The sequence below is a fragment of the Anopheles coustani genome, chromosome 2 (assembly GCF_943734705.1).
Source record: "Anopheles coustani chromosome 2, idAnoCousDA_361_x.2, whole genome shotgun sequence".
NCBI lineage: Eukaryota > Metazoa > Arthropoda > Insecta > Diptera > Culicidae > Anopheles > Anopheles coustani.
The window spans coordinates 54,458,347-54,466,330 of record NC_071289.1 but is presented as its reverse complement, the minus strand read 5'-3'; positions in this window follow the sequence as shown (position 1 = coordinate 54,466,330).

Genomic DNA, 7,984 nt, shown 5'->3' with positions numbered 1-7,984 from the left:
GGGGGGAGAAACTTAGCCGGCATTCGGAATGGACCGTCGCAATCGTACCGGTGTCTCATTTTTCCTGCTTACCAATTCAAATTTTTCAGCGGCGAGAAAGTTTTGCTCCGTAAATATTTTTCCAGCTAAAGGTAAAACACTGGCAATGCCGGTTTTGGCTGGAAGCGCTTGAGCTTTGTTATGTTCTTCTTCAATGTTTTTCTCCGTGTTCACTTGTTTGGTTGAACCTGAAGACGGTACAGCGTAAATTGAAAGCAAAGTTTTTACATCCGGTTTGACCGAGTGTTTAAAATGAATTAAAACTACATCCTACCCGTTGAACATGATGGGTGTGAGCTGTTTGCTCAGTTGTTAACGTTAGTTTCGCCGTTTTCCATTGTGTTTCAATTGCTTTTAGTAAAATTATCAAGCCTTAAGGTATCTAAAATGTTTTTGTAATTTTTAGTAACCTCATTTACAAAAACCTTCCTTATTGGTTAATTTATTATTAATTTTTTTTATGAAAATATGTTTCCCAAAGTAAAACATATTTTATTAAAATTTAAAGCGTTAAAAACTAAATTAAATTAAAATGTTTTAACGAAATAGCAATCATTAAGTTTGAGAAAAACATTCTAGGGTAACTGCACCCATAGTGGAGCTAGTACCAATAGTGGTTGTAGTAGAATATAATCCAAGCTCTACGCAGTTATATATACAATGGAGTTATTTGTTCTTCTATGAAATGTTCTTTGATCTTCTGCGGAGTGTTAAAAAGATGAACCATCTCATTCCGTAATATATAAGCTCCAAAATTCATAGTTTCTAAACAGGTTGTACCATCATGCTGCATTCCTTAAGAATCTATAACGAATGTCATGATTTCCTTAAGGCTATAAATCACTACAAAATCATTAAAACCATATGATTTAGCTACTTACATACTCCAATATAATTGATTTATACGAACTTAGTTCATTTTATCATAATTTTATTATATTTTCATAGTTTTTACCATAGTGCCACTATAGGCACAAAAACCAGAGCTGTTCCTATAGTAGCCATAGATTTTTTCACAAGTATATTTTAGTTTTAATCCGCTTTTGGCCAATATAATCAGGTAAATTTAGTGATTTTATTCTGTTTCTACAAAATAAACAAAGCGGAACTGGAGAGAAGGCTCAGTAGAAGAAGCAGAGGAAAGAAAAAAGAAAGCGGACGAAGGATACGCTATAAAGCATATGTGTACTATAGTTTTAGCTGTAATATTCAGAGCATTTTTTATGAATTAAAATTGGACATATTTCGGTAAAACAATACAGTCTTTTCAATGACAACGCATTGGTCAAGGAGTATTTTACCGTTCTGTTTGAAATATGCTTCAAAAATAAGTTATAGTCAAAATATATTCAAGTTTTTCGTACTACCACCACTATAGGAACATGATACCACAACTATAGGAACCATACCACCATAAAAGGAGCAACCGACTAGGAAGAAAAATACGCTTTTTTTCGTGTATTTTGTATGGTTTACGGTGAAAATAGATGTTTTTGAGAAGAAAAGTCATGTTTCGATAATAATTGATTCAAATATGTAGAATGTTGTGTTCTTAACACTCATAAATTACACCTATTTGGTATTTACAGTACTAAGTGCACCACTATTGGTACAGTTACCCTAGCTATTTGCTTTATTCCAGTTTTGCAGCAGCGAGACTCTTCAATCTCTTTTCCACTATCTCACACCTAACACATCTTATCCGTCCGTTGTCCTTTTCTTATGGCTGATATCAGATTCCAAGCACGTATTACATCACCACCGTAACAGAAATACGTCCCTTCTGTGCTCTTACATACGCATTACCGTTCTTGGCAATTATCCGTTTATCCATCGATATCGAATGACCATTAGCCAATTCAGGAATTGATCCTAAAGAGGCAGGTGGGGACGGGAAGAAAGGCGGAACAACAGCGGAACCGGAAAGATTAGACCACTGTCCGCCGCAAAATAATCCATCAACCGGAACGGACCGGCTGACGAAAGGATGACCGAAGGCTATTTCGATTAGCTAAGCGGCTTTAATTGACTGTATCCGGAAACCCTTAACAAGAGACTTAGAAGGAATGTATTAAAACACTCGGTAAAATAATCCCCCTTCTCTTGAAAGCAAGACTTTCAGCTATATTTTGCGGGTCGTAAGTGGTTAAAATACTCAAGATCTGGAATCAAAGTGTGGTGAATTAGTGGCTTTGCCGTTATAAGCTTGCTGATGCTGTGTACAAACCGGCGGGTGTAGCGAAACTACTTTCATACGAAACATTCCTTTTTATCAAGCTCAAAAAAGTACAGATTAGAAAAACTTAGAAGGAATATTGTCCATTTGCCAATTTGATTTTAATGAAGTTTAAGCCACCCAACGCGGATTTTAAAGGGGAAAGCAGGATATTCTTTCCATTTTCTTAGTCCCTTTGGACTTGGCGTTTTATGTTAAGGAATCAAAGGAAAGAGTATTCGGTTTTCTTGGCTGGCAAGCAGTTTATCAAGGACGGCTTTAGATAAGAAATAAAAAGGAAAATTGTCTTACAACGAGCAAGGGATGGTAAAAGATGAATGTTCAGGTGAAAAGAATCTTAATAACGTTCTTTTCCTGGTGACATGGACGATCTGGATCTGGAACGTGCAAAGTGTAATTGGAAGCAGCACTCAAGCGAATAGCGAGTCTGAGAAAAAAGCGCTCAAAAGCATTCACTCTAATGATGATTATGCTTATGGTTACGAATTTTCAACATTTGGTAGAAGGAATCATAAATATACCATTATCTTCAGCTCTTGGGCTATAAATTTCATCGGTCTGCACAGGACGTGGACGGAGTATTCAGATCGCAGTATAAAAGGTCCGCGTACATACTTGTGTTTCTTCTCACAGTTTCAAAACTCTCTTCAGCAACAAATAAAGTAAGAGCAGTATGCGAGAAAGAGTGAATTATATAAATAAAATGCGGGAGAATGCTTACATGCTACAAATAATTTTTTGATTGTAATAAGAGTTTTTCAATCAAGAACATTAATATTGCACGAACGCTTTGGTCTGTTGAAAATCCTTGATGAGGTTCAGACGAGATTTCACAAAGTGGATATCAATGCAAATGTGTTAAATAACAACTAAAATATGCAAGATAATTACAATGCATATTTCAGTGCATTGACTTAATCACAGAGTGAAATGTAAGACAATATTTAAAAAAAAACTAGCGGGATACAATTTCTCTATGTAGGGATTGGGATTTAATCACAATAATCTAATTTAATTTCATCATACAAATTTTCAATTGTTTTCAAATTCAAATTTTTGTTTGTTCAACAATAGTTGATTCTAAATAGCTTGTTGTAGCTCTATAGTATCTGTTGGACTAAATATTTATTTTCCCGTTTATTTACTTACAAATTAGTTTAAAATATTCCTTTTCTAAGTTGTTTCAAAACTGTTGAAGTATACCTTTATACTAATGGTTGCCTCATTGTTTTCCGAACAGTTTTAAAATTGATTAAAGTTTTGAACGGTTGTTACAGCGTTACCGAGGAACGAGAGTGAAGTATCCAAATCGAATTAGTCTGTCAAACGGCTTGCGTAATGCAAACAGGAAAGGCACAATTGGCAAAGTTGTTTTATTCTAGAGAATTTCAACCCACTTCGTTTAATGCTTTTCTTCGCCTTGTCGGGAACAACACACGTAGCTAGCGCACAAACACGAAGGCAAGTAGCTGGTCCATGAATCATTCATTGACTTTTTCTTGCAATTATTTCCCTCGAACAACACGAATCCTCTCATGGGATTTTAGTGGAAGTAAAAGCAGGAGGAAAGTTATGGACGGACGTCGAGGTCGGAATGGATCCTTATTCGATTTCGTTCTCTCTTTTGCTAACGTTTGTATATGCTCTTTTCGGGTTCTACTTTTCGGGTAAATAATAGATGGTGAGTTTGCTTTTGCAAATTGTTCGTTAACTTATGATTTTTTCATCTTTTTACATTTTTATAAAAATGAATCAATTTATTCTAAGCAATGAAATACTGCTTAAATAATCTCTGCAATCATGATTCCACCAATAGGTTTGATGAACTTTTTCCTCGGATGTTTTAACAAACCGAATGAAAACCATCCTTAAAGACACGTCTTTGTGTTTTGCAAAGCTCAGTGTTTGTTTGTTGGAAAAATATTGGAGAAAATTGAACTTGGCACCCGAGCCCCTTCATTGACATGAAAGATGCGTTGTGAACCGACGGCGTAAGCAAAGATCAACGTCGACCGGTTGGCGCCATCGTTGTCAAAACGCTTGGGCAAACATTTCCGGACTCGCGGATAGACGGGATGAATGTCGGAAGCAATACATCCAGCATCTCCCAGGAGGCTGGTTGCTTCGGTACAAGTGGTGTAGGATTTTTGCGGGAAATAAAAAAGTATATACAGAGCGATTCCAACGTTGATTTAATTCAAGCGGATTATTGTTGAAAAAACCAAAAGCTAAGCGGAACATTGACAATACTGATATAAACATAAGATTGACTGTACAACGATTCTTCAGCGTTTTAAACGAAGTGTACAGATAAGTGTAATATCTATATCTTATCGTAAAAATAATATACACATTTAATTGTTTGCAATTAATTTCATAAACATGACCTTTCAAAGTGGTGGTATGTACTAATATAATCAAAATGCGAATTCAGCAGTCTAGATTTTAAAGCTGTGGTTGACAGTTCCATTCATGTCAGATAACATTAAAAAAAAGAGACACAGCTGGCTAATAATACGGGACATAAACCAAACAAGTGCGGAATTGTTACAGATCTCGAATGTGTCTTCAATAAATCGTGTTTTAATTTACACTTTGTCAGTTTCCCCACTAATTAAAAAAAAAATTGACTGACAGCACCACACTATTCAATCGATGTATGTAAGGTTTAAAGGTGTAGCTTCTATATTCTTTATTACCTTTTCCTTCCAAACTATGACTAAAACTCTGCTCTACTACTGCTCGTTGCTCCTTTTATATCCTACCATTTCTATTTCCATGTCTACTCGATTACTTTTTCGCCCAACTCACACGGCCTTTCCTGACATTTCTTCCGCTCCGGAAGACCTATACTTTTCCTATAAAATATTTGATGACATTAACCTACCCGCACGGCCTTTCCTGACCTATCTCTTCCGACCCGGAAGACTTGCATTTGCTTCCTTGCTTTGCTTACTTCATCATTTACTTTCTCAACTTCTAATCGGTTATAAGATTTTTGCCTACAGTGATCTGGATTCTTTGAATCACTCCTATATCTCCTATTTAGTACTTAGTCGGTGGAGGCCACGGCTCCTTTTGTTCTGCCGGTGCATCCTTTTCACTCGTGTTCTTGTGACTACTCGCAATTTCCGAAACAATATCCTCCTCGGAACCATATTCGTTCGACTCCTTATCACTATCATAGCCCTCATCATCTTCGTCTTCTTCCTCCTCATCCTCATCATCTTCAGCATTCTCCAAGCTCCTTGGTGTAACTATTACTTCCCGTCCTCCAACGTTTGTCTTTAATACGTCGTTATCCTTCTCAGCACGGCGCTTTCGGAGAATTTCCATCTGCACAGCGTACTTAATGTTGCGTTTTGATTCTTTCTCGAGGAAATCCATCTCAATTAGCTGAGCTCCCGTTATGTTGCAGGCTCCCTTCAACAAATTAATTTTTTTGGTAACACCGACCAATTGTTGTTCACGATCATCGCTTGCTTCTTTCGCTTTCGCCAACTTATCAAAAGCTTCGTGCAATTCTCGCTCCAGTCGCCCATTCTCTGACGATAGTACTCGTACGCGATCATTCAACTGACACTGCCTCTGCTGACTGTCCTTCAACTTTTCTTCCAAAAACTGTATTTTCGCCACACACTCAATCAGCTTCGTTTTCTCCGCCAGCCGATCCTTTTCCGAGCTTCTCAATAGATCACGCTCCTGCTTCAACTTATCTTCCAATCCGGTCAGATCCGATCGTAGGTCCTCTATCTGCTTATCTCGATTTGCGATGATTTCACCCTGTTGTTTCATCTTAAACTCGAGTTGTTCCTTCTCGTTATTCATCGAAAACCACGCATCATTCCCTGCTCCGATTGTTAGAACTTCATTCTTTTGACACTGATTTACCGCTGTTAAAACACTTGGAGCTTTCCTCAACACGTCTTGTACAATGGATTGCTAAATGTCCGAGCGTTCCACAGTTGAAGCATCGTCGTATTCGCTCATCATTTTTCACAATCCGCTTATTAATTGGCTTTCTCACATCTTGGTCAAACTGCTTACTCTGTTCTATTGGCTTATGTTGTACTCTTTCTGTTTTCTTCTGTGTTGCACGTTCCTTCAAGAGAAGTTTCTTCTTCAATTCTTGAACAGTTTGAGCCTCATAAAGAATAGCTCGTACATGTGGGTCAGTAGTGACACCATCCGCGATGTATTCGCACAAGCTGGTCTCATCCAAGCTAATTGTTCTCGCCAACTGTTGCATAGCATACACAAATTCCAATACTCCTTCGTTACTCTTAATCCGCCGAGATTCAAGTTCTCTATGTACGTCCCGCGGTCGCACCACCACGCCAAATTCGCTTAACAATTCTTTTTTTAATTTGGAGAACGTTGTAACTCCCGATAATGTTCTTAGAAAACTTCGTGCTGTTCCCACGAGTTTTTTCCGGCACATGATAAAAAGTTGTTGGTTGTTCCATCCTGCCATACGACCGACATCTTCTAAATCATTCAACCAAATCGCGATATTCTGCGTTCGTTCTCCAGCGAACTCTTTGACGCTATCTTCACTATCGCGTATGGAGAATGAGTTAACGTACGTTGTATGATGCACGATATTTTCATCCTCCATGTCCGGTTCCTCATTTTCATTGACTGATCGATTCGGGTTGCTTCCCACCTCATCCATACCAGCCTCGACTAAGCGGGATGCTAAGTCTTGGTTACTTCCGGTCGTTGCTAGTCTTGCCGCTTTACATTTTCGCACTAATTCGGAACGAGAGTATTCTTCCATCAACCGTAAAGATTCCATATTGACGATTCACACCAGCAGATTCCAGCGCACAGATCGTAACCTTCAGCACACACAGTGCAATCTACAGCGCACACAGCGCAAATCACAGCACACACAGTGCAAACTTACTAAACTCCGACGAAAAACTTCTGTGCACACACTGGACCACTTCTGCTGTATGACCTCCGTCTATATCCTGACTGCGGAAGATTCCTTACTCCAATCTCCGAAGACTATTCAAGAACTACGCGGATGACTTCAGACCCGGTATGCTTCTTACTCTCCTGACCAACTATTCACGGACGACTTCTGACGACTATCTTTCACGAATGTATGAATAATTCTTATTCCAAACCGAAGACTTCTTCTTGGTTGAGCCCGTTAATTTCTATTAAGATCCGATGACCTCTTCTTTGGTTGAGCCCCCATGTAAGGTTTAAAGGTGTAGCTTCTATATTCTTTATTACCTTTTCCTTCCAAACTCTGACTAAAACTCTGCTCTACTACTGCTCGTTGCTCCTTTTATATCCTACCATTTCTATTTCCATGTCTACTCGATTACTTTTTCGCCCAACTCACATGTATATTTTAGCATCATCTCTAGTCGACGAAACCATGTTAATATACATTTTGTAATCATTATCTAACTGTGTTTCTATCTTAGTGTAACCATTTAAAATTAATCAATTGAATCAAGAATGAGAAAAACTGTGGATGTGGAGGAATGAGAAAAAACTCAATTGGATCAGGACAACATATAATCGACGTCCGGCTGTATAAACAAATGATAAGCCAATCCATGAAGTAATTATGAGAGTTACAAAATATACGTATCATATATGTATATAAAATGTGAGTTTGCATATGAGTAGCATTCTATTGACTGAAATTCAAATGCCAGCACCGATCGTCGAATTAAAAATATTCTG